The sequence below is a fragment of the Macaca nemestrina genome, chromosome 12 (assembly GCF_043159975.1).
Source record: "Macaca nemestrina isolate mMacNem1 chromosome 12, mMacNem.hap1, whole genome shotgun sequence".
Classification (NCBI taxonomy): domain Eukaryota; kingdom Metazoa; phylum Chordata; class Mammalia; order Primates; family Cercopithecidae; genus Macaca; species Macaca nemestrina.
The window spans coordinates 50,069,994-50,093,309 of record NC_092136.1 but is presented as its reverse complement, the minus strand read 5'-3'; the positions used below and the strand labels follow the sequence as shown (position 1 = coordinate 50,093,309).

At 42.1% G+C, this 23,316-nt stretch overlaps 1 long non-coding RNA gene across 1 annotated transcript in view; it reads left to right on the top strand.

The window, feature by feature from the left end:
* The window catches only part of LOC105486937 (uncharacterized), an 80,814-nt gene extending 58,122 nt beyond the window's left edge, over positions 1–22,692 (top strand). Inside the window, exons 4-5 of the long non-coding RNA XR_011610314.1 lie at positions 21,654–21,779; positions 22,497–22,692. This is a non-coding gene — a long non-coding RNA (uncharacterized lncRNA). The remainder of the gene's footprint in view (positions 1–21,653; positions 21,780–22,496) is intronic.
* The last annotated feature ends 624 nt before the right edge of the window (positions 22,693–23,316 follow it).

The following is a 23,316-nucleotide window of genomic DNA, read 5'->3' as shown; positions in this document are numbered from 1 at the left end:
TACATAGAAAACATGAAATCTACAAACAAAACTACTGGAACTAATAAACCTATTTAGCAGAATTACAGGATAAAAAGTTAATATACAAAAATCAATTTTATGTCTATGTATAAGAAGTAAACAAAATGAAATATAATTTTTGAGGTTTACTGTAGCATGGCAAGACATCAAACTTATAGTAAAAAATTCAACAAAAGGCATACAAGACCTCTACACTAAAAACCACAAATTATTTTGGACAGATATTTGGCAATAAAATCATAAAAATCTGAATAAATACAGATATATACCATGTTCATAGATTGAAAGATACAATATTGTTAAGAAGCTTAAAGTCCTCATATTGATCTTTCAATTTAATGTAATCTCATTTGAAGTATGAGCAGCCTTTTTAAAGGAATTAACAAGGAGACTCTAGCATTCATATGGAAATTCAAAGGCTCTAAAATAGCCTTAAAAAGCTTTTAAAAGGAAAAACAAAATTGGGGGACTTTGAGTAGCTGATTTTTAGACTTACGGTAACCCTACAGTAGTTAAGACAGTATGGCCTGGGCAAAATAATAATTTATTTCAGCAAATAGGCCAATGAAACAAAATATATAGTTAAGAAATAAACCCATATTTATATTGCCAATCAATTTTCAACTGAACTACCAAGTAAATTCAATGGGGGAAAGAAAAGTGTCTTTTTGTCTGTTTACAAATGATGCTGGAACAACTAGATATCAATATTGAAAAAAATGAATCTCAACTCCCACTTCAATCCATACACAAAGGCTAACTCTAAATTAATCAGTAACCTAAATTTAAAAGTGAAAATTATAAACATTTTAGAAGAAAATTTAGGAGAAAAATATTTAAAACCTTGGGGGTAACAACATTTCTTAGATGAGACACAAAGTGTATGAACTTCAGAAGGAAAATATAACCCAGACTTCATCAATATTAAATGTCTGTTATTTAAAAAACACTGTGAAGAAAATGAAAAGGCAAGCCAGAGACTAGGAGAAAATATTTCTAATACATATATCTAACAAAGGAATAGATATCCAGGATGTATAAAGAACTCCTACAATGCAAATAATAAAAAATAAATAAACCAGTAAAAATATGGCAAAATATTTGAACATACCTTTACAAAAGATCAATATGGATGGCAAATAAACATAAAAAAAGATACTCAACAAATAAAATTGACAAGGCAAACCATAATGTGATTTCACTACATACTCATTAGAATGAATAAAATTTAAAAGACTGACTATGCCAAGCCCTGCTGAGGGTGTGAAGCATCTGGAGTTCTCATACTTTGTTGGAGTATAACATGGTATCACATTGGATCATTGTTTTACAGTCTCTACTGATATGCACAACATACATGACTCTCAAAAATGCGTTGTGTGAAAGAAGCCAAATGTTAAAAATACGTATTGTAGTATTCCCCTGATAAGACATCTAAGAATAAACAAAACTATTCTATAGTGATAGAAGTCAAAGCAGCAGTTGTCTCTAGTGGAGGCAAGAATTGCCTGGAAAGAACCATGAAGAAACTTTCTGAGATGATCTAATGTTCTATATTTTGCTTTGGGTAGTGGTTACTAACGAGTACACAATTGCCAAAACTTGTCAAACTCAATACTTAGACCTGTATATTTTATTGTAAATAATTTATAATTTATTACATAAATTACACCTCATAAAATACTTTTTTAATTTAAAAATGCTGATGAGGCATAGATTCTGAGATAAATATATATGTACTTAGAGATAAATCTATTTCTGACTGTGCTTCAAAACTAATGTGAAATGCTTGAACTATTCTTGCTTTTGCAACTTCCCTGAATAATTGAAGCTTATACATTCTGAAAATGGAATGTGATTGATCTTCACCCAAGCAATGTTGCTACTGGGTAGGGCTGTGTCCAGCAAACATACTATTTTTGAGTTGGACAAGACTGCCCTTTTCTTGATCTGTCAGATTCCCATGCCAGGCTGCAGAAGCACCCTGGGGTGAAGGAGCATGTAGTGTTTTAAAGTGAACACACACACACACACACCCCCAATGCACATTGGTGTGTTTACCTTGTATGCCTCTGTGTACTCAAACTCAGTGCACTGGAATTCTGCTGAATCCTATTTTTGTAATGTGAGCAAGTGGTTTCCCAAGGGTGCTTCCAACTCTGCAATTTGTTGGCTGGGTAAGGGCTGAGGTAGGAATGGGAATGCTCAGGCAGTGGATGGGGCTATGCTTACACACACTTGCACACATACACTCTTCTCTCCTACTGATATGGTTTGGCTGTGTCCCTACCTAAATCTCATCTTGAATTGTAGTTCCCATAACACCGACATGTTGTGGGAGGGACCAGGTGGAGATAATTGAATCATAGGGGTGGTTTCCCTCATCCTGTTCTTGTGATAGTGAGTTAGCTCTCATGAGATCTGATGGTTTCAAAAGGGGCTTCCCCCTATGCTGGGCACTCGTTTCTCTCTCCTGCTGCCACGTGAAGAAGGACATGTTGGCTTCCCTTTCCACCATGATTATAAGTTTCCTGAGGCCTCTCCAACACTGCAGAACTGTAAGTCGATTAAACCTCTTTCCTTTATAAATCACCCAGTCTCAGGCAGTTCTTTACAGCAGTGTGAGAACAGACTAATACACCTACACATCTCCCTTTCACATCTTAGGAATGACAGCTAGACAACTGACATCCTCTCCCCAACCACCATTTCCCAGCCTCAGCATAGAAGCTCTCTCCCTGTGCAGATGGGAATCAGAGCACTGCTGAGATGATTCTGAGTGAAAAGTGACAGTTAATCCAATGAAGACACTCCAACTACATATACTCTGTACTGGGGACCTTGCTTATCTCTTCAGTGTTTTATTGACTCCTCACAAGCTATAATAACTACTACAAACATCATATTTTATGAATTAAAAAAAGGCTGGAGCCCCAAGAGGTTACTTACCATTTTACCCCAGTTCACTCTGGAAAATGGAGAAACCCAGTTTTGAATGCAGATTGCCTGTGTTTATAACTGCCATGAAAGTCAGCTTCCTACCTGAAAATTAATTGCTCTTTTTTTTTTCCAGATAAGCAACTTGTCTTTTAATGTTCATTGATTAGGCCAAGCAGAAGAAGAATATTCATTTAGTGCTTAGTGTGTGCTAAGTAGTGTGCCAAATATTCCACATCTAATCATGGCAATATCATCTCAATTAGGTTTTTCTTCTAACTTTAGTGATCAATAAACTGAAGTTCAAGGAAGTTGAGAAACTTGCATGAAAGTTTCAGGCAGCAAGAAAATTTCAACCTAGGCCTGGTCCTGCTACCAAATCAGCTGTTATCCTAGAATATTTTGCTGCCAGTTGGCTGGAGAGTAATTCAAAGCATCTGTAGAATTCTTGCCTGCAACCTGCAAAATTCATTAACTTTCTCCCACGTGCTCCTCCATTATTGTCACTAACTCCCTGTCATCTCTACAACTTTGCTCACACTGGCTTCCCAACCACCAAACTGCCTCCCTCTGCCATGCTCCTCCTACTACCACCAATGTCCTCCCTATTTTTGTTAGCCTGTTTTGCATTGCTACAGAGAAATATCCGAGACTGGGTAATTTATAAAGAAGTTATTTGGCTCACAGTTCTGCAGGTTATACAAGCATGGCACCAGCATCTGAGGCTTCTAATGAGGCCTCAGGAAGCTTCTATTCATGACTAAAGGAAAGGGGAGCAGATGTGTCAAACAGTGAGAGAGGAGGCAAAAGAGAGGCCAGGCCCTTTTAAACAATCAGATCTCAAGGTAACTAATAGAGTGAGAACACTCGCATTACCACAAGCAGGGTAATACATTATTTATGAGGGATTTGTCCCCATGACCAAAACACCTCCCACTAGGTTCCACCTCCAACACTGGGGATCACATTTCAACATGAGATTTGGAGGGGACAAACATCCAAACTATCCTACTCCTTTCTGTCTCGTCAATGACCTTATCCATCACTGAACTACAAAGCACTGTCTCCTCCAGGAAGCTTTCCCTGATCTGTCTAAGGTAATTACTTCTCCTTTGAGCTCTAAGTTCTTAAAGAATGCCTGAGTCATTCTCTCAACTTTGGAAAATCCCCTTTAAATTGATTTTTTTTTTTTTGAGACGTAGTCTTGCTCTGTTGCCCAGGCTGGAGTCCAGTGGCATGATCTCGGCTCACTGCAACCTTCCAGGGTCAAGCGAGTCTCCTGCCTCAGCCTACCGAGTAGCTGGGACTACAGACATGCACCACCATGCCTGGCTCATTTTTTTATGTTTAGTAGAGATGGGGCTTCACCATGCTGGGCAGGCTAGTTTCGAACTCCTCACCTCGTGATCCACCCACCTCGGCCTCCTGAAGTGTTCAGATTACAGGCACGAGCCACCGCACTGGGTCTTGAATTGTTAATTATCCTTTGTCTTTTCATTTTTTAAAAATGTAATACCTTGTTCCCAAAAGTATTGAAATTTCCAAATGACAGAGACAGTGTATGCACCACATGCTACTGCAATCCTATGTGCATGTATGTGGTGACTCAGCATGCCACCTCTTCAGAGAGGACTTTCCTGATAATCCCATCTAACATAGCAGCTTCCGTTACTCTTTGCCTTCTTGTCCTGCCCCATTTTCCTAGCTGGCATTCTCTAATGTCACTCTTTGTAAATTCGTTTATTATCAGTTTTCCTCACCAGAACATAAGCACCATGAGAGCAGGCACTTGGTTCTATTCACTGTGGGATCCCAAGAATCTAAAATAGGGCCTGGCTCACAATTGGTGCTAAATTTTTTTTTTTGAACAAATTACTAAATGGATGAGTAAGCAACAATCCCTAAAGTAGCAGCCAAAGAACCACAGCTACTGTTATAGAAGTGGGTAACCCCAGGAGATTCTGGTAATAGTGTGAGTTGATGGGAGAAGGTTCCTCAGAAGCATCAAGACTAGAAACCAAGCACCATAAGATTCAAGAACAGCATATATCCTGGGTAGTTTTGCCCCTCTCCACCCTTTTCTACCCTGCTCTACATTCTGAAAAGATGGGCTTTATAGAGGCATTATTCAGATTACTTTTTCCTTTGGCTTCTGGTTGAGTTCAGCCAGTGGGGTGCTTCATCAGCAGATCAGAGGTGGAAAGGGAGAAGTCTGAATACTTACTCTTCCAGCTCCCTCCTTGCCATGTTTCTTTACTGATGCCCTCACCCCTATCAGTAAATGCTCTCCTACAGCCATAGCTCAGCCCAGGACTGGTAAGTGCACCTGTCCTTTACCCCTTCAGACCTAGAGGTAGTGGCAGGATCCCACAGCTGCCAGCCTCAGGGTGCTTATCATCTCTTGTGAGTTGCCTCAACCCTGCTCACTCCACTGTAAATAGTCCCTTCATTAAATTCTTTCAATCATTCTTAGACAGGAAAAACCCTGCCAGACACAGCTCAAAAAATTATTGGACTAGCATCAATAATAAGAGATCAAGGAATTAGAGCCAGAAAGAAAAGAAATCATGGCATAGTGATGCTTCTGCTTCTAAATCCATTATGAAAAGGGGTCAGGCCAGTTTCACATGAAGGGGCAGGGCCAGAGAACCTCTTTGAGTAACAACACTGCCAAGTCCGATTCCCAAAGAAGATTCCAACTCCATCTTTGAGGTCTTTCCCACCTCCTGCATGTTGGGAAGGATGCACACCCCAGTGAAAATGCGGATTGGCAGAGGCAGCCTTGGGAGAATGTGTCATGCGCTGCTTCCTCCTTGGACCTTTCAGCCAAGCCCACCCACGCTACAGCAACACAAAGGCTTCTTTGTGGTCAGTGTCCAGCATTGACCAGCTCCTCTTTGCTGCCAACCATGTTCCGCTTTCAGTTTGTCCTATTCTTGACCCTTGCTTTTTAGTTGTTTTTTTGTTTTTTGTTTTTTTCTTCTTGGCCTTGATCCTTCCTTTTGGATTTAGTGGCTAAACATAGTTTCCCTGTTTGACCTTCAATTCTCTCTAGGGACTTTGGCTCACATTCACCACTCTATTTTCACTCCTGGATGCATATACAGAATGCATTGACCCAACAGCATTTGGCCGCTTACACAGTACCCTGGGATATGAGTGTGCATGTGAGTGCATGTGTTTAAATGTGTGTATATATGAATGCACATGTGTGAGTGCACATGGCAGGAAAATATCAAACTGCCTGAGTCTCAATCTTGGCTCCAGCACTTACTAGATGCATGGTTTAGGACAAGTTACATATCCTCTCTGTTCCTCAGTTTCCTCATCTGTAAATCTAATAGCAATGTTTTTAAAAGTACCTACCTTATAAGGTTTATAACATAGTAGGATTATACCTACTATGCTAAGGAGGGGGTGATCCCTTTGTGAGCAGGAAGCGTCATGCGATTATTTCTGGCCAATAAGTTGTGAGCAGAAGTCATCTGTGCCACTTACCTGCTGATGTGAGGTCCTCTAGAACTTTCCTTTCTTCTACCACTAAGGCCATCCATGTTCCAGATACTGGCTGCCTGAGTCCCAGATTGAGAACTTTGGAACACAGACCCCACCAATCCACCATGAAGAGGGAACAAAGAGAGAAATTAGTCTTGTCATGGTAAAACCATATGTTGAAATTGTTTGTTAACACAGCCCAACCCAGCCTGTACTGACTAAAACAACTGTTGTAAGGACTGAGATAATTCATATGAAAAGCTCTTAGTACATTATCCAATCCATCAAAAATACTCAATAAACCTTAGTTATTATCATTTGTATGACTGGGACTATTTTTATCATTATAGTTCACCCTTGAACAACATGGGTTTGAACTGCCCAGGTCCTCTCATAGGTGGATTTTCTTCCACCTCTGCCACCCTGAGACAGCAAGACCAATTCCTTCTCGTCCTTCTCCTCCTCAGCCTATTCAACATGAAGATGACAAGGATTAAGATTTTTATGAAGACCTACTTCCAGTTAATTAATAGTAAATAGATTTTCTCTTCTTTATGATCTTCTTAATGACGTTTCTCTTTCTTTAGCTTGCCTTATTGTAAGAACACAATTTAACATACAAAATACGTCTTAATCAACTATTTATCTTATCAGTAAGGCTTCCAGTCAACAGTAGATTATTAGTATTAAGGTTCTGGGGCATCAAAAGTTATACACAGATTTTTTGACTGTATGGGGGTCAGCACTCCCAACTCCTTCACTGTTTGAGAAGCAGCTGTATTTGTGTGGGTAGGGATGTGTGTATATAAGAGTGTTTCCTTTGTTAGATCAAACTGTTTCAACAACCTTCCATTCTCAGCACTTGAGAAGTCAGGTGAGCCATAATTCAAACTCTCAGTACAGTTTAAAGGTAGAGTTTCCTGACCTGAGGGATTCCTTAGAGGGTGTTCTGACATCAGCGTCACACACAGACAGTGAACATGCCCCAAAAACTGTAATAGGCAAGTCATATTATGGATTTAACTTCCTTGATATAGGCTAAAGTGGTAGCAAAACCAGAGATGGTTCCTTTGGCCATGGATTAGAGACAGGAGAGAGGCTGTGTTGGATCCTCGCCTTTCTGTACCGTCTGAATGATTGTTGGTCTGCGGGGACCACAGAAGACCTCCAATTAATTATTACTGGAGAACATGAAATCATAAACAAAATTCCTTATAATAAATTTTTCAAATGAGATTGCATGTTTTATTTACAGTACTGGCCCATTTTGGGCTTTAAATCTATGAACAAAAACAAACATGCTTTTTTATCAAACAGACAGGGAATAAAAGTATTCAATATCCTTTCTTTCTCTCCTTGCCAAGGAGGACATGCACTCTGTGCTACAGAGGAAGGCAGGCCCAGGCTTTGTCGGCTGGTAGAATAAGTGGACTCATTTTGCTTTGCAGAGGAAGGTTTAAGCTATAAAGATCCCTCCACATGGTGGGGAGGTGGGGGGGATGGGTGGCAGGGAAGAAAGGAAAAGCGAAAACAAAGGGTCTTGCTGAGGTTCAGATGTTTTACTTCTTAATTCAGCATGGTATCTGAGTTTAAAATAGAACATATGCAAAGTGTAAACTTCTAAAACTGAAACAGCTATCATCAGGCATCTTTCTATAGCTAAAAAATCAGAAACCCACTTGATCTGAGCATTCTACAGAGAAAGTGAACCAAGTAGAAGATAGATTCTGGCCCAAGGTCTCATTTGTCTTTTGTCTACCTGTAGCCTAGCAAGGTCATTCTGAACCTCGGGGGAGAGGCGTCTTATATAAATTCATATTAGTCCTCATAGCCTCAGATCTGGTGGGCTCAGAAATGTTGTTGCCAAAATGTCTATAAAGATGTATTTTCTCGCAAATATTGGTGATGAATCAGTGAATACAGGTCTACTGGAATAGTGGAAGAGCCCTTCCTTAAACACTCAGCTAGGCACCAGTTTGGAGTAAAACCCTGAAGGGCAAGGTTGTTGTTTTCTAGTATGTGGTATCAGCATAAATCAAACAGCAATATATTATGCTGTGTTTCTGTATTAGTTTCCCACAGCTGCTGTAAAAACTTGCCATAAACTTGGTGACTTAGAAATTTATTCTCTCACAGTTCTGGAGGCCAGGAGTCTGAAATCAGTATCACTGAGTCAAAGTCAAGGTGTTGGCAAGACCATGCCTCTCTCAGAAGCTCTAGAAGCAAATCCATTTCCTGCCTCTCTCATCTTCCTGGTTCCTGCCACCTTTTCTTGGTTTGTGGCCATATCTTTCCAACATTTGCCACGAGCTTCTCATTGCCTTCTCTTCTGTCTGCATCTCTGCCTCTCTAAGGATGCTTTGATTACATTTAGAATCCATTCAGATAATCCAGGGTAATCTCTCCATCTCAAAATCCTTAACTTAATCTATATCTACAAAGACACTTTTTCCATATAAGATTACATTTTCTGATTCCAGAGATGAAAACTTGATATCTTTTAGGGCCATGACTGAGCCCACTATTGGTTCCTGTAGTCCAGGAACCAAATGTGAAAGTAGAATTATCCTCTCTCACTCTCATGACCCACCTGCAGTATTTGTGTTTCCCATCCCCCTAACCTTAATTTCTGCTGGATTAATAGCTCTGTTTCCCAGGGAAAGAGCATTTTCACCAGGGGACACAATAAGTATTCCACTAAAGTTGAAACTATGATTCCTACCAGCTCACTTTGGGCTCCTCATCAGGTAGAGCAGGAAGTAAAGGAATGGGACCTGCTGGAGGCACTTAGGTTACTGCTATAAAGTGAGGGCAAAGAGGAATGTGACCAGAACTCAGAAAGTTCAAAGGGAGTCTTTTGGTTCTTCTACAACTAGTGGAAATCGTGAATCAACAATGGCAGCATTCAAGGCCTAACCAGAGCAAGACCACTAAGACTCAGACTCCTCTGAGATGAAAGTCTAGATCACCAAAATCACTCAGTCTAGATCACTCAGGACAAACAACCTGAAGTGTTTACCAAAGGTGAGGAAAATCTAAAATGGGTAGAAGAAGAGAGATGATCACAGTTATTTAAAAATCCCCAATGAGTTTATTCAACCAAGCCTCCTGTATTGAGTCTGGAGATGCCTTTGGTGTCTGCAGTGGATTGTGTGGGCACCAACTGGGTCCCTGCTTCATGACTAAAGCTCTTATTTCTCCAGCTGCTGAGAGTGTCACATGCTGATGGCTTCTGCTGAGCTTCTTTCCTTGGAATTGCCTTTTGTAGAAGGGAAAATCTAATTTATGCCCCCTCCCTACAGCAAGACACATTCAATGACTGGTTGGTGTGAGGGTACCAAAGTGAAGGTACCCTGTCTTGACTTGGAACATCTCTGAAAGACCGTCCCAGCTCCAGGGATCCTTCTGGAATTGGCAGATCCCCTGTTGCAAGTGCATTACCATTTAATTTCTGCCTCTGTCCAACTCTGCTTCCCTTATCCTCTGAGTTATTCTTCACAACGCTGTCCAATATCACCTACAGTCTGTTTCCAGGAACCTTGACCTAAGACAGGGCTCCACATCACCTCCTCTGAGCTCACCTCTGAGTTTAGGGACAGCTTCAGCGAATACCACCATGCAAGCTCAGACTTACCTCACACTGACCAGACCCCACCTCAACTATAGGCTGCACATCTATTCACTTTCATGAGGATCTAGGGCCCTCATCTGCTCCGTGAGAAGCCACTTGGTCTTTACATATGCAGAGCCTGGAAACGCAGATGAACTATTGACCTCAAGTGAGCAAACCTAAACTGAGGGGTTATGGGAACTGAGAGGTAAATCATCCAGCTTCCTGTCCCTCAGATGAGTCATCCTGGGATGTGGTCTAGACACCACTCAGAAGCCTGCAGCAGAATATAGCCCCTGAGGCCCAAAGCAGCAACCTCAATAATACACCTTTATATTGACTTTTCCTCCCCAATCTCTGCTTACTGGGATTATCTCCTTGTAACTAAGTTCTTCTCTCAGGCTCTGCTTGGGGAGAGACCAGACATCCAGGTACCACATTAGCTAGGTGGCTGTTGCTATCCCCTACAGCTTTATCTTTCCCAAAGCAGAGATATTTGGGGGAAGTGGGCAGCTCATAAATTCTCTTTGATGGGTATATAATGAAAAGGAAAATGTCATATGTCAAAACCTACTGTGTGCTAGAACCTATGTCAGGGATACAGCAATGAGTAAACTGAAATCTTTTCCCAGAGGAAGCTTGCATTCAGTAAGTGTGGATGGCCAGGGTAAGAAGTAGGAATGAGATACACTTTGAAAGGTGAAGTGGGAAGAGACCAAGGAAAGAATGGTTCCCCCTCATTAGAAAAATCAACAGGGGGGCCAGGCATGGTGACTCACACCTGTAATCCCAGCACTCTGGGAGGCTGAGGTGGGTGGATCATCTGAGGTCAGGAGTTTAAGACCAGCCTGCCCAACATGGTGAAACCCCATCTCCACTAAAAATACAAAAATTAGCTGGGCGTAGTGGTGGGTGCCTGTAGTGCCAGCTAGTTGGGAGGCTGAGGCAGGAGAATTGCTTGAACTGGGAGGTGGAGGTTGCAGTGAGCCAAGGTCGCACCATTGCCCTCCAGCCTGGGTGACAGAGCGAGTCTCTGTCAAAAAAAAAAAAAAAGAAAGAAAAGAAAGAAAGTGAAAAAGAAAAATCAACAGGGGCTTCATAGAAGAGGTGGAATTTGAGAAAAGCGAAGTGAGGTGAGGAGAGCCCAGGGACAAGAAAGGGCAGGGCTGGCTAGGATCACTGGGAAAAGCCCAGTTGGGATGAGGCGTCAGGTGTGGCAATGAAGGTCACTGAAGATACAGCTGGAGGTGAGGACTGTGTTGGGAACTCTTGAGTGCCAGAAAGTGGATCCTGGGCATTGTTCTTCTTTGAGACATGGTCTATTGAGGTGCTGGAAGTGATATAGCCTTCAGGATACACTATGGCCCACTTAACAGGAAGTGGGGAAAAGTATTTTGACATATGAACCAGCAGGTTTTTCGTTGGTTCCAGGAGAAAGTGTGTGGTAGCTGGCAGGCAACTAATCAAAACAGCTAGCATTTATTGAAAGGTTATTATATATCAAACAGTGATCTTTATATGCATTATATAATGTAATCCTCATAGCAACCTTATGAGGTTGATCCTTATAATATCTCTATTTTACAGGCAAGGAAACAGAGATTGAAAAAGGCCAACTAACTCCCCCCACTTACCCCGGGTCTTAGCCTTATAGCTGTTAATGTGATCCATGCAGACTGACACGTCCATGCCCAGAATTTAACCATGATGCTGGCTGGGTGAGGTGAGGGCTAGGCAAGACTAGCATCAGCCAGAGCTTTTGAGCACGGTCCAACACCCAGAGGCCCTTTGATCATCACAGGGTGTTGTGGTAGGGGAGGGGTTAAGAATAGGAAGTAGAAGTGAGGTCTGACTTCTAATTTCAGGATTAGGGAGGGGGGTAGCATCATTTTAGCATTACTAAAAAAAGTCTTCCTAACCTTCTCTAGGTTTGAGCTACTTGATGGCTACATATTTCACCCCTCTGTTTTCAAGCCTGCAAGCAGGGTAGGAATTCTCCATTCTGAACTGGGATTTCATGGTTCACCTTTATAACTCCTTGCAACCATTGCTGCCACTGGCTTTGAATCTCTCAGTTTCCATCTCTTCAAATACCTGTATCTTTAAGTAGCCCCTTTAAGATGCTAATAATTTATTTATGAAGCATTATTCAAGCATAGATCCATCTGCTCCACGATGTTCACTCATTAATAATAATAACAATAGCTAACACAAATACCTACATGCATCTTATTAAATTCTCATAACAAACTTCCTTGGGAGGTAAGTATAGTATTACTATCTCCATATTTCAAACAAGGAAGCTGAGATACAAAGAGGCAAGATAATAAGTGCAAAGTCACTCAGTTGTAGAGAGTTGAAGAAATTGATGGAGCCATTTCACTAAGTCTACTTGAAAGCACCATTAAGCTGCTGAAAACTCAGCTGGGGCGATTGGGTGCTCTCTGGGCTCTCATCTCTGGAACTCTCTCATGACAGGTATTGTTCCTGCCAGCAAGATCATACAGATATGCTTGTTTACTGAGTGCCTCTTATGAGCCCAGACCCTTGTCACACATTGTGTCATTTCACCCTTACAATGTCCTGTCAAGAAGGTATGGCTAACATTATCCCCATTTGATAGATTAAGAACCTGAGAGTCAGACAGAATTATTAACTTAAGTTCACACAATTGTTCTCAAAGGGCTCATAGTCTAGACAGGGGATAAACACATTCTTTAAAATAAGTAGATACAGTACAGCATGGTCAGCTGATCATTAAGAGCTGTGAGAGCACCCAGGAGGAAACAATGGTCTCAGCGTGGCCATAGCAGGAGATGGCAGGAGGATATAGAAGAAGAGTCTGGAAAGGTGTCCAGAGGTGGCATTTTTGCTGAGTTTCTAGGGAGAGGAAGAATATTCTAGGGGAGGAAGTGGGAGAACAGCATTCCAAGGAGTCCAGGGAACAACTGTCCAGTGAGCTAGTGGCGGGTAAAAGTTGGCATATTCTGGAAGGATGAGTTTGGCATAATAAGAGCACTGGATGCAATGAGGAGATGTAACTGTGGAGAATAAAGCCGGGGTAAGATCCTGGAGGACCATACAACTGACTCCAGGGAGCTTGGATGGTATCCTGGAAATGATGGGAAACTTTTCAAGTCCTGGAGGAATGTGAGAAGATTTCAATAGGCATCATCCAGAGTGGAAATGGGGATGCAAATGGAGAAGAAGGAAAAACAGAAGAAACATTTAAGGGGTCAAATAAAAATGTCTTGGGGCTTTTGATGTCCCAAGACATCAAAATGGCTTGGGATGGGTGTGTAATAACTATGAGCAAGGACTTTACCAGTGACCCTCCAGTTTCCATATCTGGAGATTGGATGGATGGATGGTGGCATTCATTGAATTAAGAAGGAACAGCATGAGGGAGAGTGATATTGGAATGGCATGTATCAGCTGAACTTGAGGAGCCATGACATTCCAAGGGGAAGCTGTCCGGGAGGTCAGCGGACCTGAGAAGCGGGAGAGATAGCTTGAGTTAATCTGCTCAGCAGATGATTATGGAGTGTTTACTAGGTGCCAAGCCCTGTGCTTAATGCTGTTGATTTAGAGTGGGATGGTTCAAGATCCCATTCTGGGAGCTCATGATCTATAAGGAAAGTGGACCAGCAAGTGTCCTTCCATGTCATAGAAGCCAAGGCATGTCCTGGGTCTAAGACAGAAGCATAAAAGAAGTAATGCCTAACTCTACTGGGCAGGGAATAGTTAAAAAAAAAAAAAGATAAAAGAAAAAAGAAGGCTTTAGGCTTTATGTGGGAAGGACCTGAGATCTGAGTCTTGAAGGAACAGAAGGAGTTCACAGTCAGACAATGGAGGAAAGGGCATTCTAGGTAGAGGGCACAAGCACATAAAGGTGCATGGAGCCTGCATTCTCAGTATGCTTGGCAGTGGATGTGGGAGGTAGGAACAGGAAGGGTTATGAGTTACAACACTGAGGAGATCAGCAGAGGACAGATGGCAGAGAGTCTCAAATGCTATGTTAAGTGGTTTGGAATATTCTCTGGAAAGTGGAATCCACTAGAGGAATTTAAGCAGGAAAGTGGCATGATTGAATTTGGGATTTGGGAATCAGAGAATAGCAGTCAAAATTATAGGAGTAGATCTGATCTTTCAGATAAATAAATAAATAAATCAAAGATTGAAGATTTATTCTGGAGATGGTCAAAGAACTTCATACCTTCTGGCCCAGGTTGGCCTCGTATCAAGTCATTATCATTATTAAAAACTAACTTTGATGAAGCACTTACTCAGTGCCAGACACTATTCTAAGTACTTTATATATATTTGCTCATTTACTCCTCATAATAACCCCATGAGATAAGTTAACTGGAAAACGATTGGGCCAGGACCTGGAGCTGGGATTTGAACCCAAGTCAGGGCTTCAGAGCTGATAAGACTTCTCCACTCAAATATGCAGGCCCCCTGAAATAATAATAGATAACATTTGTGAAGTCTTAATAGGTATCAGGCGCCTTATTTGCACTATCTAATTTGGTCTTCATAACAACCTCATAACAGATGAGAAAATGGAGACACAGAGGGGCACATGCAAGTTATTTAACTCGCCCAAGTTGGAACAACTAATAAGTGGCCAAATTTAATCCAAGCATTCTGACTCGAAAGGCTGTGTATGTAATAACTTGTCAGCTCTGCTGACTCTGTAAGTTTTCCATAAATACTAGCTGAATTGATAGATGGGTGGTTGCAAGAACAATATTTCTAAGAATTGGCTTCTGCAGCCCCAAGATCCAAGCATCTCCAGGCCAAACACCCAGATGGTGATTTTCCACGAAGCTGAGGAGCAGAGTGTAGTGCGGCTGGCTCCTACTCCAACTAGCCTGCTTCTGTAGCCTGATCCTTGCAGGGCAGGTGGGCATCAAAGGCTGTGGGGACTGGGTGGGATCAGCCTACAGCCCCCTCATGGCCTGGCTTCATCAAAGGCACCTGTGCCAGACTCTGCTCCATTCCAAGCCTGGGCAGATCAAAGGGCCCCGCACAGAAGTTGGGTTTCTGGGCAGCTCCAGTTCTGATCATCGATTGTCACTTTGGCAGTGACAGCAGAGTCCAACATGACAAGACTGCCACAGTGAAGGCTCCTGGGGCAGACATCAGAGCACAACTCCAAAGGCTGGGAAGCTGTCTGAGACCCTCTGGGCCTGCACCCCTGGTGGGAAGAGAAGGAGGAACTAGAGAGGCCCCTAAGGAAAATGTTTGGAACGAGATCACTAGAGTAAAGTTGATACAGGCAAGAAACCTGACCTTGGCATTTACATTCTTGCCATGGAACCATGAGATCTGATTACTTCATGTGTCTGGGAAGAACTGTTGACATGCCCACATGTTTTTATTCTCATGCACACACATGCACAAACCTCAATATATACACACACCTGAATCACTTGCCCAGACATACATACGTTATAAACGTATCCCTACACATGAAGATTCTCACACAAACACAAGCAAAAATATTCATATACACATTCTCCTAATACTCATCATACTTGCCTACATACACGTGTATGCATATATACACACAGCACTATACATACTTACAGATGCAAATACGTAGCCACACACATATACATGCCTGCTCATTCATGGGGCATATATTTTATAATATATTCTGCCAGTTGCCAGGGTCTAACTCTAACATTTTTCTCTCAAAACGATGAGAATCATCCAAATAAAAAGACTTTAAGTGCAGGAATAGCCTATCGCATAGATCCGGCTGCTAGCCATTCTCCAACTCCTCTGCAGAAAAATCTAGAGGAAATGTCCCAAATTGTACCAAACAGGATTTATGTTAGCTCTTGGAAGGGATTTCCTGCCAATAAGAGCTAATAAAAATATCAGCATGTTAGAATTCTGTTTATTGAGGAATATTTGGTTGCCAGAAATTTGAACAATTGGAATATCAATTTTGCCTCAGTTGTATGCTCTGAATTAATAGATTTTAAAAATAGTTATATGTTTTGAATCAATACATTTTTAAAAAAATATAATGGCCTAGCTGTAAATCAGAGGGATTTATTATAATTTGGGGAGCTGAAAATGCTTTAGTTTAAAAGGCAATTAACATCAGAGTTCAGTTTCATTGAAGATTTAACAAATGAGCATAATTAGGGTATTTGAGTTAGGATAGTGTTTAAGCACCTTCTTGCTCATAATAAAATCACATAACTAAGAAAAGTAGCATGGGGTGCTTTGAAACCAGCCTAGGTATCATCTCCTCCAGGAAGTCCTCCCTGATTCTTCCCTGCCTAGACTGGAGTGGGCATTTGCAGTTGACAGTGTGTGTGTGGTGTGGCACCCAGGCACCTTTCAGGACATAGGCTCTCACCCCCTGGGCTGCTGATAGGATTGGGTGCTAAGAAGTCACAGGAGAATCTCTCTCCAGCACTCGCTCTCAGCAAAAAGAAGCCACCTCACCCATGGTTTATGCCCCATCCCTGGGGCAGTGTGCTGTTAATAGTGACTGGTTGATGTGGGGCTACAAACTTCTGGCCCTTTTGCTTAAATGAGACAATAAGAAAGGGTTGTCCCAGTTCCCAAGCTTCCTGTAGGATCAGCTGCAGCCTCTGTTGTGACTGCATCACAGCACAACTTCTTCCTCTCTGGACTGCATTCGCTCCTTCAAAGGTGTTGTTTCTGAGAATGTACCCCAATAAACCTCCTGCACCCAAAGCTTAAAAGACTTAGAAACTGTCTCCCACCTAACTTGACCAACAGCAGCGTCTTTCCTCAGTGTGCCCATGTTTTTGTGTATTCCTCTCCTTTTCTCACAGCCAATACCCAAACGTCAGTAAATGTGTCACAGAAATATCCCTAATCTCATCTCTCATTGCCTCCTTGGCTACCGCTCTGGTACCAGGCACCATGACCTCTCCCCTGGCCCATTTGCAACAATCTCCAAACTGGCTGCTCTACTTCTGCTCCTGACCTTCACAGTCTATTCACAGCACAGTTACAGGGTAACCCTGTCAAAACATCATTTAGTCATGTCAATTCTTTGCTCAAAATCTTTTTGTGGCTTCCTATCTTTTTTGAAAAATATCCAAAGTCCTTACCATGCCTGCTGGACCTCCACTCTCCATGACCTGGCCCTCTTCTCCTTCTATGCCTTCATCTGCTCCTTTGTCCTCCTTCATTCGTTCCCCTCCAGCCCCACTGCCTTTCCTGCTGTTCCTTCAACACACAAGGCCTGCTCCTGCCTCAGGATCTTTGCACTTGATTCTCTCCCAAACGCCACCTTATCTGAGAGGCCTTCTCTGGCTTATCTAAAATGCCACAGTTCCACACCTGCCACACTCTGTCCCCTTTCCTACCTGACATTTCTTCATAGGACTTACCACCACCTAACATATTACATAATCATTTATTATCTGTGTCTCCCAAAAAGGAGAGCATGGACTTTGACCTACTTGTTGCTATGTTCCCAGTACCAGACATCGAGTAAGATCTCAATAAATATTTGTTGAATAAATTAATTGGTTTATAATGTTCTTTTGTGTGTCTGTATCCTTCACTGGACTGTGAGCAGCTGAGCTCAGTACTAGATCTTGTTTCTTTCATCATAGTAAGTACCAAGCCCAGAGCCTGGAACATGGTAGGCTAGGCAAGCAATAATATTTGAGATAAATGAATGAACAAATGGATGAGACTAATGACATGGCCTGCAGCAAGCAACATTGGTCCTCTTTGACCTCACTGTTCTATGTTAAATAAAAATGATACTACCATATACCCTATCTACCTCAAGAGGTTTTTGTTAAAAGTTAATAATGTACTCTACCAACCTCAAAGGCACTTCTAAATAGCCAAGGGTGCCATATCCATGCAAAAGTTCCTAATTAGTCTTTGTGTAATGACATCCATGGCAAATTGGTTCCAGGCCCCCTTGCAGACACTGAAATTTGTTCATACTCAAGTTCCTTATATAAAATGGTATAGTATTTGCATATAACTCCCACACATTCTCTCATATACTTTAAATCACCTCTAGATTACTTATAATACCTAATATAATGCAAATGCTATGTAAATAGTTGTATTGTCTTTTTATGTGTATTATTATTTATTGTTATATTATTATTTTTTCAAATGTTTTCGATCCAGGGTTGGTTGTGGAACCTATAGCTGTGGAAAACCAACTTACTGGGCCTGAAGGAAGATAAATCAGTAATTCAAACAGGACTTCCAGATCCCATGAGGGCTCCATGATGGAAGATTTAGCCAACATCTCCAGGCTATGTTAAACTATAGACATTAGGCCTTTAAGATACTATCTTTATAAAGCAGTGGCTTTGTATGCTTGCTGCCTAATAATTTCAGATCTTCTCTTCAATCAGCCTGTGAATGTTTTCACTATAAAAGAGAATATACCAATGACAATAAAAACAAGTAATAAAATGAGAAGAAAAAGCCCTCTAATAAATTCCAGAACCAAAGCAGATTTCAGAAACTAGCTTTTATTAGTCAAGCCCTATAGACAAGTAACTGACATAGAAATCCGGGCTTGGAACAATTCAACAGTGCTCTGAAATAGGGATAGTGGTGGTGGTACAAATCATGCCATGTACAAAGCAGAGTACCTTGAGCTCTCTGCCCATTTAGGCCAGTGCTCCAAAGATCTCCTACTTTGTGGCATGCTGGTTTGTTCCTAAGAAGACTGCTTTATGGGATTTCATACATACATGCACATACTCAACACAACCAAATAAGTTTTATAAGCAAGAAAGAAGCCCCTCCTCCCAATTTCTGCCTTTCACTTTACTAGCCCTGGTTGATGGAATTTGTAGTTAGTTACTGAATCCAGTTCTATGTGTCACTGTTGCAGCCTGGGATCATCATCAAAGGTATGAAGGCTGACATGATCCTCATCTCACTGTCAATGATTTAAGATAAACATGGCTCCCGTGAATGGATTTCGGTTGTTACTCTGCATCTCAGTCTTCTCCCCATCTTGGGGACTGTGATGTGCCTGATATTCACCACCTTGGCCTCTGTGACAAGCCCCCCGGGCACTTGTTCTTCTGAGATTCCAGTGGAGGTCCAAATGTGGGGATCTAGATTCCCCTAAGTAGAACAAACACTTTACTATGTCCACCATTTTAACATTTGGGTCTTTTCCATAACAGTTTCCTTGCATACTTAGAGCTGTCTTTTCCTCTTCCAGGCTGTCATGAGTTCCAACTGAGCAGCAGTCCTACTACAGGATTGATCATGCAAGGACTTGGATGTGAGCTGATCTGTTTCACTTCCCTACTCCATTGTTGGGGTCCTCTAGCATCCTAGCCTTGAAATGGACTCTGGGTTGAGTCATCTTGATTTACATGAAATTCCCCAGCAGGTTTTAGTGTCTAGTAATTCCAGAAAAAGTCAGGGGCCTAAGTAAATAACAAAAGGAGGCCAGATATTGGGTAAGTCCACAATAATTTGGTACCCTTGATTCGGTTCTACATGATATGGCCCAGCCACAGCCTACCCTGTTAGATGGTGGCTGATTCTAGGCAAGGTGATAAAATTCATGTGAAGCTAAACAAGACCTGAAAGAGATACAGAAAACATCTCTCTTCTTTATCCTCCAGACTTTACCAATCGCCAAAACATTTGGATTCTGATCCTCAAAGCTCTCTCTAATTTACTCCCTCATTGCCTCCCCTACTGCCACTGCCATGATCCAGACCTTCAGATATCCTGTATGTATAACAGAATAGTAATTTGAAACATTAACTCCAGTGCTTTTGTTCCCATTATTATTTCTACACATCCATGGTCTTTCCTCCATTAAAACTAGAACATAAAGCCTGAGCATCCATTGCCTCAGAGAAAGGTAGCTATAACAGAAAAACAAAGAGCAAATTAATTACGGATGCAGCAGCCAAAATCCTAGCCTGAACAATAGACTAGAAAGAATACTTACAGAAAGCATAAGGTTTAAAGAGCTGGTAGAATTGGCAGATAGTCAGAAGATTAATCAAGTGAATACCTGTTTGGACCCCTGAGAGGGGTCTCTGTGTCCTGCATGCCTAGTCTGAGCCCAAGGGTGGGAAGCAGAAAATGGTTCTCCCTTTTATTTCAAGGATCTGAGGACACAGAGAGCCTGTGCTCCCCTGCCCATCTTCTGCCTGAAAAGATGGCAACCTCCAGAATTCTCCTGTTAGCTATCAGGGAACAGAACAGTAAGGTTAGGTGTAGTTGCTTCAGACATCTAGGTTTAGGATCTAATTCAGACCCATTGTATTCCCCAAAAAGCATAGCTGGAGAGTCCTCAAAAAAGTAGTGTCTAGATCTCCCTGTCTAGAAAATGAAAAGGTCACATGATGATCTTAGTGAAAAAGTGACCAGGAAGGCCCTGGATGTCAAAGTGTGAATAGATGATAGCCCTTGCCAACCCCCAACTGTAACTCTCATTCATCCTCATTCCATGACTTGATGCTATATAATCCCTTCCTCATGTGGAACTTAGATGCTACTACAAGGAGAAGGAAGAGATGGAGAAATCCCTGAACTAAGATTAAATATCTGTCAACACTGGACTTGGGTTCAAGTTTATATAAAATTCGCTTCAGTTTTGCACACCTGATCTTGTGGGTTAGGAAACTATACCAGCTATCTGAAACTATTGCAATACAGTCCTAACTGGTTCCTCAGACACTACTTCTAGCTCCTGCAGTCTACCCCCAGCAACCAGAGGGAACTTTCGAAAACATGGATATAACCACACCTTTACGGGTAAGAAGCCAGGTTTTCAAGTAGGCAGATCTGTGTTCACATTCCGGCTCTGCTGTATGTCAATTGTACGACCTCAGGCAAGTTATCAAACCTCTGTGAGCCTCATTTCTCTCATTCCATTATGAAATGGAAGAATCCCAAGGCTGCTTCATTTAATGCCATTGAGATTCCATGAGATGATGGAGGTCCTGGCACAGATTAGAAATTCAGTTAATATTGGCTGGTCCTTACTGTACTATGTTGTTAATCACCTCCTTAGCTTTGTATATGTGCTCCTCCTCTCCCTCCTCCCAAAGGAAAACCAGAAACCATCTCCTCTATCAATTTATTCCCTGAGACATATGCTGGGCTGCCTTCCTCTGTGCCCCACAGGGTAGCTTTAGGGATTTCTCAGTGGTATACCTTCAGTATTCCAAGCCCAGCTTAATCACAGCATTCATCACATATCATCTGGTGACTTCTCCATATTCTTCAAAGGCCAGAAATAATGCTTGATCTCTGGGCTCCCTTTTACCCTTGAGCACCCCTTGCCCCAGAGAGTGCCCAAGAGATAGGAGAAAGCTCTTCTTAAAGGCAATGGGTAAGGGAGGGGTCAGGGGTCAGATTGAGGAAAAAGTGAGCTTGCAGTCTTGCCCGTGGTTCCTATGAGAGTCTTCCAGCCTGAGCCATGGGCCTAAGGCAGACTGGATCCCAGCAGGCTGGGACACGGGGTTTCCAGGTCAACTTTTATCTTCCCACATGGTATTTGTCCCTTTGATCCTTGAGCAGATCAAACAAAGCTCACTAATCAATGGCTTCCCTCCCTGCCTTTCAGAGCAGATCCTCAAACATAGCCTGCATCTCTCCCTGCTTCCCTCCCACCCTTCAGTTTTCCAGCCAGAGGCATTTGCTCTAAGGCCCAGGCTGTGGCCCACCTATCACCGCTACCCAAGTAGTACAGGTTTGATTATCTGTGTAATTTGTTTAATTCAAATTGCACAAGAGAAATTTCAGGACTCACTCACTGATACATCATGGTTACTTACCTCTTGTCTAGGCCCTTGGGCAAAGATGTACTAATGCATCTACCATGATTGCCTAGTTATCTTGGTCTTGGAAGCACCTAGTAATGAAAGAACCCAGAGAAAGATAAACAGGACCAAGGGAGCCAAGATGAATCTTTCTGAGCCTATTTCTTCCTTTATGTAACTGGAATATTATTTCTTTCCCCACCTACCCCACGAGGCTGAAGTGAGGACTAAGCAAGTTATGGCTGTCAAAGTCCACTGGGAAGGATGGAGTTCTAGATACATATTGAGTTCCTCTAGTCCTTACATATTGCAAAAGACTTGGGTAAAGCTTCTGGAAGAGGTTAGGCTGACCAATCTTCCTGGCTTACCCAGGACTGAGGGATTCCTTGGGATGCCGGAATTTCTGTACTAAAACCAAGAAAATCCAAGGCAAACCTGGTTGAGGTTGAGTTGGTCACCCTACACAGAGGTAGCACTTAATGAGTGTCTGTCCTGGGCTATAATGGTGTCCCTCCAAAACTCATATGTTGAAGACTCAGTACTTTAGAATGTGACTGTATTCAAAGATGGGGCTTTGAAAGAGGTGATTAAGTTAAAAGGAGGCCCTCAGGGTGGGCTCTATTCCAATCTGACTGGTGTCCTTATAGGAAGAGGAAATTTGAAGAGGAAAAGAGGGACCGGGAATGGGGACACCGAGAAAAGACCATGTGAAGACATGGCGAGAAGACAGCCAGCTGCAAGCCAAGGAGCGAGGCCTCAGAAGAAACCAACCCTGTCAACACCTTGACCTTGGACTTCCAGTCTCCAAAATTATGCGAAAATAAATTCCTGTTGTTTAAGCCACCCAGTCTGTAGTTTGTTATGGCAGCCTTGAGCAAACTAATACAATATCCTTGAAGAAAGAATTATAAAACCTGACAGTTATGGGGCAGTAAATTTACATATTAATAACTCATTTAGTCTTCTCTTCACAGAAACTCTCTATGGGAGATATTATCATTTATCACTGTTTTACAGAGGGGAAAACTGAGGCACAAGAGGTCAAGTAACCTGCTTTAAAGTCATAACTAGCAAGTGAGTGACAGAGGCAGTTTCTTCACTCTCAGTCCTCTAGAAAGCAAAGTCCAAGGTTAAAGTGTTGACATTTAGGAGAAGCAAAACCAGGGCCTTGAGGGTAAGGCCCAGGGTGAGAATGAGTTAAAAAGGGAAATGAGGCAAGAAAAGATGCAATGTGATGCACAGCAGCTGGCCACCACCTCCCCATGATTCTTTCTGAGATACAGCAGCTTGCTGGGTAGGTAAGTTGCAGAACTTGGAATTCCGCTAGATCATTTGCAAGGAGAAACCACCTCTAAGGGTAATGGAGAAGGGAAGGGGAGAGAAGGGAAGGAGTTGCTGAACTAAGTTTCCTTACAGCTGCCTCCATACATATTATAAGTTTGGCCTAAAGGTTTCTCCATACACAGT